Genomic DNA, 11875 nt, shown 5'->3' on the forward strand with positions numbered 1-11875 from the left:
AAACAGTAGAAGTAAACCCGGTGAAGACAGTTCCACCAAATCCTCCACCTAGGGTAGGTGATCCGGGTGAATATATTGTTCCTTGTCTACTTAGTGACTGTGTCATGTATGATGCACTAGCAGATTTAGGTTCAAGTGTGAGTGTTATGCCTCTTTCATTATATAAGAGATTAGGTGTAGGTGAGTTAACTCCAACGGATATGAGTGTTCTACTCCTTGATCAAACCATTAAGCACCCAGTTGGAATTGCTGACAACCTACCCGTTCAAGTAGGTAATTTAACCTTTCTAGTCGAATTCATTGTCATTGACATAGAAGAGGACTCAAACGTTCCTCTAATTTTAGGTCGACCATTCTTAGCGTCCACCGGGGCATTATTTGATGTAAGAAAGGGTAGAATGACACTTAGTAATGATGAGAAATCGATCACCTTTATGATTCGAAAGTCTAAATATCCACAAACCAAAACCGTTGAACCGACAAAAACGATTGGTAAGAACCATGTTGTTTTACCAACTCCAACGGTAATGCTTAACAATAATAGAACGCCTAAGTGTGGGGAAAATGAAGTAACACCTAATGATGACTTGATAATAAAGAACCCCATAGTTGATACGAAATTAAATAACCCCGTTATTAACAGTTCAATGAATAAACTTTTTAAACGGGTTATTGATGCTAAAAGTAAGGGAAACTTTAGGTTATATAACCGGTTAGTATCCAATCTGTCGCCTAAAGAAAAGGCGAATCTAGTTGAATTTATGGATATTACGGAAAAAGCTGGTCACTGGCTTAAAGCAAAAGTCACAGATATGCAAGTTGATTATGGTCCAAGAGAAATTGACGATGAAGTTAATCACAATTTCGACACCACATCTACCTAAGTGTGAGGAGATTCAAATATTCTAAAAAGAAAATGCTGTTTGGAGTTAGTTGTTCTGTTCTCGTGTAGTTCCGAGAATGGAATTCGATTGGTCTTTTCCGCTAGCAGACACTAAAGAACTAGTTTTCTCCCCCCATTCTGAACTTTTTTTGTTTTTTAGGTTTTATATGAAATTAATATGTTTTCTTTTTAAGTTTTGTGTGAATTTAAAAACAAAAATTTACTTTATTTCATTAAGTTGAAAAAAAATGATTTCTAAAATTCGTCGTGAGTTGAAGACTAGGCCGTTGAGCCGAAATTACTTTACCCGAGGGCGGGGCGAAAAATTTTTTCATCATTATTTTTAATTTTATTGATTTAAAGTATGCCAAAAAAAAATATATTTGATTTTATAAATTTTTGAACGTGGGGTAATATACCCAACTTTAAAAATATGTATATATGTTCGTATTTTATCATGTAAACAACAGGGTAAAACAACGCACTTTCAAAGACTAACATTAAGTTCAGCAAAAGGTACTGATTTTGACGACAAGATGCAAAACAACAAATGTGATATAATAAATGAAGGAATGAACGATGAGGCGCGCCATCTATCATTCGACGAGCTTTGTAATTACAAACTGGGTATTTTTAATCACTTTTCTACACTAATCACCCTCATGAATTAATAATTATAGTCTGATTTCATACAAATGAGGGCATTGCATGATCTCAAGTGTGGGGAAGGGTTATAAATTCTCTCGGGTTTATACTTGGCTTATTTTCTAAATATTATGAAAATTTTAAAATTTTTTAACTAAATGAATTCAAAATCATGTTTATACATATTTATGAATGATAAAACTAGGTGTTAATGCCGAAATTATCGTTACCTCGGAAAGGACATAAATTGAGAAACAACCTAAAATGCTTGAATTCATTTAAAATGGAATAAAGGAGAATAAAAAGGCAAAGAAAGAAACTAAGTGTGGGGAGAATGTACCAAGTTATTCAATTAAAAATTATCTATCACATATCTTTGTACAAGATTATTGCAGGTACTTTTGTTTTGGATGATACTAATCAGTTTTACCCGGTTTACTGTAATATATTTGAAAGAAAGATGGATCTACACGATGAATCAATTCCATCATTAAAAGGAAGTAAAGTCTTCCGAAAAAGACACGCGCTTCTTGATTTAGGTCAAGAAGTTGTCATCCAGACCAGCTGTAGGTTGACGAAAAATCTAGAAAAGTCATCTCTAAAATCAGCAGGAAATCCACGGACCTCAGCATCAAACAGGGTCGCCAAGTGGTCAGATTTATCCTAACCATGAGAAGGATTTATCTCGTACAATGGGGAGGCACCGTGCAAATTAGCTTGATAAGACTAATGAATCAGATCCCCAGAAAGGATAATCTCCTTAAAGATTAAAAATCAGCTTTTAAGACTGATATTACTCAATCCTTGAGATTGACCTTAAAGATTGAGAATTCAAACTCATGGAATTCAATGATATCTAAACTCGAGCTTGAACGAGAAAATATTTTGATCAAAAATACAAACCGATTTGTTTTCTGAAAACCCATTTTCAATGCGTTCATTACCATTGAACGTAAAATCCTAGGAATTCACCTGGAATTCATTAGGTCACCTGAACCAAATCGGGTGTCAACCGTAAGAACGGTGGTTGCATAGCATGGTCGGAGACAGGACCTTGTGCCAGACCGAAAAATCATAGGATGATCTTTACTATCGCTCCTACCAAGGATAGTTCTAGCATCCGACACGTTAAAAGACCATAATCATCTGCATGTCACGGGACATTGCCTTAACAGTTTCTTGTTCATCGCTTTCCTTTACAACCGGACGGTAGTTTACCGAAAGATAATATACGGAACAAGTAAACTGGATGTGTACTTTCTGATACCGGGATAGCAGTGGATTACATGAACCTAAAAGTTTTAGCCAAAATATTGATCCACAAATATATTTTGCAACACCGATGATGGATCAAATCAGAAAACTTGTCTAGGGTAAAATCTAGCTTGAATTTTCAAAAGATCAAATGTTTTCATAAAGATCCAATTTCCTTAAAGGATCTAAATTTTTATAGTCATGTGGGACTGTAAACCGCCTTTCAAATGTGCACTTTGCTTTGGAAACCGAAAGTAAATCGGCTATTTGATTGCAAGTGTCGTTGTCCTAAACCCAAGGCAACTGTGGATGACACACCCACCTTTAACCATATCGTTACTATCATTGTTTATACCGCTCTATCAAAATCACTGATGTACAAAGTGTGAAGAATAAAGAAGTGATTCGTGTGATGTATTATATTATTTCAAGACTGTATTGCTTGAGGACAAGCAACGCTCAAGTGTGGGGATATTGATAAGGCTAAAAAGGAACATATATTTCATAGCAAAATCCCCCAAGAAAGACAAGATTTTAGTTGCAATTGTTCCATTTTCAAGTAATATTCGTTTATTTTAAATAAGTGCGAAGACAAAAGGCGAAAACGACGAATTGAAGACACAAAGGTCTAAAAAGCTCAAAAGTACAAGATACAATCAAAAAGGTTCAAATTATTGATGAGGAACGTCTAAAAATGACAAGAGTACAAGTTACAAAACGCAAAGTACAAAATATAAAATTGTACGCAAGGACGTTCGAAAATCCGGAACCGGGACCAGAGTTAACTCTCAACGCTCGACGCAACGGTGTAAAAATTACGAGTCAACTATGCACAAGAATAAAATATAATATTTAAATAATTCATAATAAGAATAATATTAAATAATAAAAAGTTGTTAATTGAGCATAGTTCAGGGGTCATAAGTGAAAATTCAATTTCTAAATTCGCCTATAAAAGGCTTTGTAATCGTAATGTAAAAACACACCTTTTTCTATCTTTTTCTTATTTATCAATATCAATTATCAATATCTATATTCTATATCTCTATCATAATGTTAACTTAATAAGATATAACAATAATCTTAATTTTAATTTTAAATTATGATAATAATAAGATTTATGATAGAGATCGTTTGAGTGTGTAAGTCGAAATTCTGTCCGTGTAACGCTACGCTATTTTTAATCATTGTAAGTTATGTTCAACCTTTTTACATTAATGTATCGTAACTAAGTTATTATTATGCTTATTTGAGCCGAAGTAATCGTGATGTTGGGCTAAAATATTAAGAAGGGGTTATTGAACTTTGGACCATAATTAAGGTTTGGGCAAAAGACCGACACTTGTGGAAATTGAACTATTGACTATTAATAGATGGGGGGTATTGTCTAATTGAGTGACAACTCATTGGAGTCTGTCGAACCTATCTTCAAATTAATTAACCTAATAATTAATAATGATTATGGTTGTCCTATTTAGTGATGTTCATATGGAATCTGTTATAATCATTTAATTAATCAATTGGGTTGGGTAATTGATTATTCATTCTGATCAAGTGGATGAATTAATATTCATAAACTAATTAAAACAGGGGTGGATTACATACAGTGATAACTGGTGTAATTGTTGACAGAAGTGATAACTGCGTCACAGTTTAAATCCTTAATCAGTTGGAATATTTGACTTCGGGTATAAGGGTAATTTGACGAGGATACTCGCACTTTATTTTTATGACCGATGAACTATTATGGACAAAAACCAGATAGACGTATCAAATAAACCAGGACAAAGGACAATTAACCCATGGTAATAAATTAAAATCAACACGTCAAACATCATGATTACGGAAGTTTAAATAAGCATAATTCTTTTATTATATTTCTCATCGTATCTTTATTTACTGTCATTTTATTACTCGCAATTTTATTTACTGTCATTTTATTTATTGTCATTATTTTACGCACTTTAATTATCGTCATTTATCTTTACGCTTAAAATATAGAATCGACAAACCGGTCATTAAACGGTAAAACCCCCCTTTTATAATAATATTACTACTTATATAATTATATATATTTTGTATAAATATAGTTAAAAATATAGTAAGTATCACCAGCTCCCTGTGGAACGAACCGGACTTACTAAAAACTACACTACTCTACGATTAGGTACACTGCCTATAGTGTTGTAGCAAGGTTTAGGTATATCCCATCCGTAAATTAATAAAACTTGTGTCATATTTTGTAGTATTTTGTATTAAAAATAATACTATTTCGTACACCCCCGCTGCACACATCAATGTGATTTTGTGTGTTTTTGGCTCTCAAAACTGATGGAAAAGGTGAGGAATTTGTAGCCTAGTGTTTATCTTATATAGGGATGAAGTAGGGTATTCCCCAAGCATGAAATCCCTCAAATCCGGCTCTAAACTCTATCTAAAAATACGTCCAGTCGCAATTTACGCTCACTGGGCGCAAATTACGCCCAGCCGCAAAAACTAAGCGCCTCCTTATGCCCGTTTCTGACCTGAACAAAATTTTTACACCAAGCCAGATGCCACTTATGCTCACCAGCCGCAATTTACGGCTGGGTACTTTTTTCGCGCCTTTTTCTCGTTTTAATCCTCGTTTTCGCGTTTCGTCTTCACATGTTACCCATTATGAAAACCTTATAAAATAGCCTTTTAAACCTCAAATGCACGCGTAAAATTCATATCTTAATATCAAACACGATCGACATTTATGAACCAATCAGCTATGCCTTAGTACTTTTGCAAAAATTCATCTAGATATGAAAGTCCATCATAGTATCCCAATGTGAGAGGGATTACATGTAGTGTTGCGGCAATGTAGTTTAGTATGTAAGGCGCAAACTTTTCAGAAGTTGGCACTGTTTCAGACGTTCTCTTGACACTGATTCCCTTCACTCCTGCATATACGTTTCTGACCATCTGCTCTGCTTTTCCTGGTTGCTCAAATTCTTTAACCATGTCATCCAGCACAACCTTCATTAGTGAGTAAATCAAGTTAGCCTAGTTTTGGGTGCGCTCTTCAAGTGTTTGAGTGCTTGGGGCAGAATTCGACAACACAAGGACATGTGTCTATTGGGGCACGTAAACTATTAGGGTTGGGCGCGATTCTGTTGGCGGCGCCGTTTGATACAACCCAAGTTGACCTGAGTGCTCTGGATGTTCAGTTCTTGCGTGTTGAAGCCCAGTTTCTGTATAAGCTTCTATCACGCTGGCGAGTGTGGTTGGTGTGCGCGAGTCAATACTTGAGAACGCAACAGTGGTGCCATGCATCGACGATCCAGATGCGCTGGTGTAGATAGGAATAGTCCCTACATAGGTGGTGTTCGCTGGCCATAGTATAGGTCGTGTAGTCTCTAAAGTCTTGAACCCTTGCACCGGGTTTCCGGTGAAGGAGGGAGAGTATCTCCTATTGACAACACATTTGCGCCGCTACTTGTTCGTGCATCTGCTTCTTTGGATACTCGTGGCACTTGGGGTCGTGCTAGAATTGCCTTTGAAACCTCTGGCTGGCTCGTCAACTCATTTGCGCTGCTCTTGCACTACCTGGGACTTAAACACACATACAAAAGGAATCCCTGAATGTAATGAACTTTTTAAGAAAAAAGATTTTAACATAACCTTTTAACTAAGAGTCCCACGGATGGCGCCATTTGATCAAGCATAAAATAGTCCAAGGGGGTTCGGTCTATGCAAGATCAACAAATAAGGGGGATTTGAGGGTTCCTTGAGTTTAACTCTCCAGTCCGGAGCACCGTGAGTAACCCTATACGAGATGATAATCTCAGAAAGGGTGGTTAAACATGACCCACCATCATTCGGGTTAGCGGTAACCGATGGCTCAAGGGTGGTGTTAGGGTTTACGTTATGACAACGTTACCTGAAACCGCAAAGAGTGCTAAGTGACTATTTCGGTTGCGCGGGTTAGTTAGTGTAGATTGTGTATTAAGAAGATGATGCTCTTGAGAATGATTTGGAATGGATGAATGCTGTTATGTTTTCAGCCCAAGTCGTGTCTATTTATACATGTGAGCTTTTGTCCCTTAGTGCCACCTAAGGGGATAAAAAGACATATTAATGCCGTGTAGTCAGAGTTCTTGTCTTTTTATTCTATAAAGCTGCAAAATGTGCTGCCATTATCTTAGTGTTGTCTCCTTACGCCCTGATGTCCTTTTTCAGCCGTTATGCAGTGTCATTATCTTAGGAGCTACAGTGTCCTTTATGTTTTAGTGCCACCGTCGTACACTTTTTACCTTGTATATTCAGTCTTGGTGGCGCCATGTCTCAGGGCGTACATCTAACGTCTAGCAATGCGCTTCACTAGATCTTTACGTAACTTATGCGCAGTTATGCGCATCAATATGAACCTGCACAATCATTGTGGAGTTGTGCACGCCATTAGGGTATTGCGCAATTGATGTGCAGCTATGCGCATCATTACCAGGCGCGAGGTTGCAATTAAATTTGTTAAACTTCTATTTTTTTATCTCCCGGTCACCATGTATAACTTCACGACCACCATATTGTACGTCGCGACTGCGAGGTAGTAACTTGCGACCGCGAGATGTAGCTGGAACAGCAGATTCATTTTAATGTTTTGTCTTTTGCCTTGTCTTGACCTTTTGCTGCTGTAAATCGTTAGATTCATCCAAAATTGCAACATGAAGACTTCTTGAACTCAATTCATCATTTTCTTTATAATCACGAACCAAAGTCTTCAATCTTCTCAAAATAATAAAAATAGCAGCCCGATATCATGAATAAATATATGTATAAATGAGGCGATATCAGACAACATGTCGTCCCGAAAAAAATTAAAATATTAATTATTTTAATTATTAATAAATAATTTATATATTGAATTCTTTAGGGACGACTTCTGAGGACGACATGTCATCTCGGAAGAAAAATAATAAAATATTATCTATTTTAATAATTAATTATAATCGGATTGTAAAATTCTTTGGGGACGACCATTTAGGGACGACATGTCGTCCCCATAAACCTGCTGCAATGTTTTAATGCAGAATCTGCTGTACCAGTCATTAAAATGACACATTTTAAAACAAACAAACCATGTTGTACGATCATAATAAATTCACAAACACAACAATAACATTAAATAGAACTTTCCTCTAAATCAAACACATGATACTAGTCTCTAATAATACACTTACTAGTCTCCAAATCAAAGCTTACAAAATTAAACATAAACAAATTGTCTATAAAACAAGCACAAATAACGTACCTTTCTACTTCTTTATGATCTTATTCTTCTACGTATTCACCTTCACCTTCCTCATCTTGGAACTAAAATTGGGAATCGGAAAAAAGGTTGCAAATGGGGCTGGATAACCATATGATTAGCAGTAAAAACTTCGGATATCGCGGTCTTTAGGAATGGTTGTTCCGAACCCGGTGGGTTGGTCTTCGAGTTCGAGCTGTGAATGATGAAGATGCAAAATTAGTAACTGATTCGGGTAACTTATTACCCACTCCGCGACGGTGCCAACGTCACTCGCCCAAAACTTCCAACATAACAATTTCATCACTCTCATATTTTTTTTTTCTTTTACATCCACCATTTTTCTCTACAAAGTTAGAAAATATTGATATTAGTATTATAATACATCACATAACTCTATTGTTAACCCATATTGACCCCAGTTGAGCACATTTTAATTCAATTGACTTCATTTGACATCCATTGACCCAAGTTGATCGCATTTGAGTATTTGACCCAGTTGACTTCATTTGGCCTCATTTGACCCATATTGACCACAATTTAACTGATTTGACTCAATTTAATCCAATATGAATTTGGTTGACTTTAATTGACCAAAATTCACCCTATTTAACTACAAGTTACCTAATTTAACCACACTTGACTCATTTGAATACAATTGATCCCATTTTGAACCAATTGACTCCATTTAACCTTTTTTGACTCATTTAAACCCATATTCATCACAATTCACCTATTTTACTAAACCTACCTAATTTGAACCTATAATGACCCCACTTGACCCAATATGAACCTATAATGAAATCACTTGATATATACATAAACACATTCAAACTACAAATTATATATATATATATATATATATATATATATATATATATATATATATATATATATATATATATATATATATATATATATATATATTAAAACTATAAAAATAATTTAAAATAAAAATTTTCATTAAAACACACATTACATTATAAATATACATAATTAAAAATACAAAATAAAATACGATAAAAAAATAAAAATACATCATTCAAACTACAAATTAAAATAGATAGAATTATTTGTCGTCGTCCAATCATATTGATCGAGAGGAATATCTTGAGCAACCAAAAGAGATAGAAGACTTAAACTGTCAAACATCGTCTTTTTGTCTTTTTGCAGTGGCATGGGTTCTTCAAGATATAATGTAGTGACCCGAACTTTTCCATGTTTATATATATTAATTGAGATTGATGTTTACATGATTAAATGTTTCCAACATGTTAAGCAATCAAACTTGTTAAGACTTGATTAATTGAAATAGGTTTCATATAGACAATTGACCACCCAAGTTGACCGGTGATTCACGAACGTTAAAACTTGTAAAAAAAAAAAAACTATATGATGACATATATATGGTTATATATATAGTTAACATGATATTATGATAAGTAAACATATCATTAATTATATTAACAATGAACTACATATGTAAAAACAAGACTACTAACTTAATGATTTTGAAACAAGACATATATGTAACGTTTATCGTTGTAACGACATTTAATGTATATATATCATATTAAGAGATATTCGTACATCATAATATCATGATAATATAATAATTTAAAATCTCTTTTGATATTATAAACATTGGGTTAACAACATTTAACAAGATCGTTAACCTAAAGGTTTCAAAACAACACTTACATGTAACGACTAACGATGACTTAACGACTCAGTTAAAATGTATATACATGTAGTGTTTTAATATGTATTTATACACTTTTGAAAGACTTCAATACACTTATCAAAATACTTCTACTTAACAAAAATGCTTACAATTACATTCTCGTTCAGTTTCATTAACAATTCTACTCGTATGCACCCGTATTCGTACTCGTACAATACACAGCTTTTAGATGTATGTACTATTGGTATATACACTCCAATGATCAGCTCTTAGCAGCCCATGTGAGTCACCTAACACATGTGGGAACCATCATTTGGCAACTAGCATGAAATATCTCATAAGATTACAAAAATATGAGTAATCATTCATGACTTATTTACATGAAAACAAAATTACATATCCTTTATATCTAATCCATACACCAACGACCAAAAACACCTACAAACACTTTCATTCTTCAATTTTCTTCATCTAATTGAACTCTCTCAAGTTCTATCTTCAAGTTCTAAGTGTTCTTCATAAATTCCAAAAGTTCTAGTTTCATAAAATCAAGAATACTTTCAAGTTTGCTAGCTCACTTCCAATCTTGTAAGGTGATCATCCAACCTCAAGAAATCTTTGTTTCTTACAGTAGGTTATCATTCTAATACAAGGTAATAATCATATTCAAACTTTGGTTCAATTTCTATAACTATAACAATCTTATTTCAAGTGATGATCTTACTTGAACTTGTTTTCGTGTCATGATTTTGCTTCAAGAACTTTGAGCCATCCAAGGATCCATTGAAGCTAGATCCATTTTTCTCTTTTCCAGTAGGTTCATCCAAGGAACTTAAGGTAGTAATGATGTTCATAACATCATTCGATTCATACATATAAAGCTATCTTATTCGAAGGTTTAAACTTGTAATCACTAGAACATAGTTTAGTTAATTCTAAACTTGTTCGCAAACAAAAGTTAATCCTTCTAACTTGACTTTTAAAATCAACTAAACACATGTTCTATATCTATATGATATGCTAACTTAATGATTTAAAACCTGGAAACACGAAAAACACCGTAAAACCGGATTTACGCCGTCGTAGTAACACCGCGGGCTGTTTTGGGTTAGTTAATTAAAAACTATGATAAACTTTGATTTAAAAGTTGTTATTCTGAGAAAATGATTTTTATTATGAACATGAAACTATATCCAAAAATTATGGTTAAACTCAAAGTGGAAGTATGTTTTCTAAAATGGTCATCTAGACGTCGTTCTTTCGACTGAAATGACTACCTTTACAAAAACGACTTGTAACTTATTTTTCCGACTAGAAACCTATACTTTTTTTGTTTAGATTCATAAAATAGAGTTCAATATGAAACCATAGCAATTTGATTCACTCAAAACGGATTTAAAATGAAGAAGTTATGGGTAAAACAAGATTGGATAATTTTTCTCATTTTAGCTACGTGAAAATTGGTAACAAATCTATTCCAACCATAACTTAATCAACTTGTATTATATATTATGTAATCTTGAGATAACATAGACACGTATACAATGTTTCGACCTATCATGTCGACACATCTATATATATTTCGGAACAACCATAGACACTCTATATGTGAATGTTGGAGTTAGCTATACAGGGTTGAGGTTGATTCCAAAATATATCTAGTTTGAGTTGTGATCAATACTGAGATACGTATACACTGGGTCGTGGATTGATTCAAGATAATATTTATCGATTTATTTCTGTACATCTAACTGTGGACAACTAGTTGTAGGTTACTAACGAGGACAGCTGACTTAATAAACTTAAAACATCAAAATATATTAAAAGTGTTGTAAATATATTTTGAACATACTTTGATATATATGTATATATTGTTATAGGTTCGTGAATCAACCAGTGGCCAAGTCTTACTTCCCGACGAAGTAAAAATCTGTGAAAGTGAGTTATAGTCCCACTTTTAAAATCTAATATTTTTGGGATGAGAATACATGCAGGTTTTATAAATGATTTACAAAATAGACACAAGTACGTGAAACTACATTCTATGGTTGAATTATCGAAATCGAATATGCCCCTTTTTATTAAGTCTGGTAATCTAAGAATTAGGGAACAGACACCCTAATTGACGCGAATCCTA

This window comes from Rutidosis leptorrhynchoides, chromosome 7, assembly GCF_046630445.1.
Source record: "Rutidosis leptorrhynchoides isolate AG116_Rl617_1_P2 chromosome 7, CSIRO_AGI_Rlap_v1, whole genome shotgun sequence".
Classification (NCBI taxonomy): domain Eukaryota; kingdom Viridiplantae; phylum Streptophyta; class Magnoliopsida; order Asterales; family Asteraceae; genus Rutidosis; species Rutidosis leptorrhynchoides.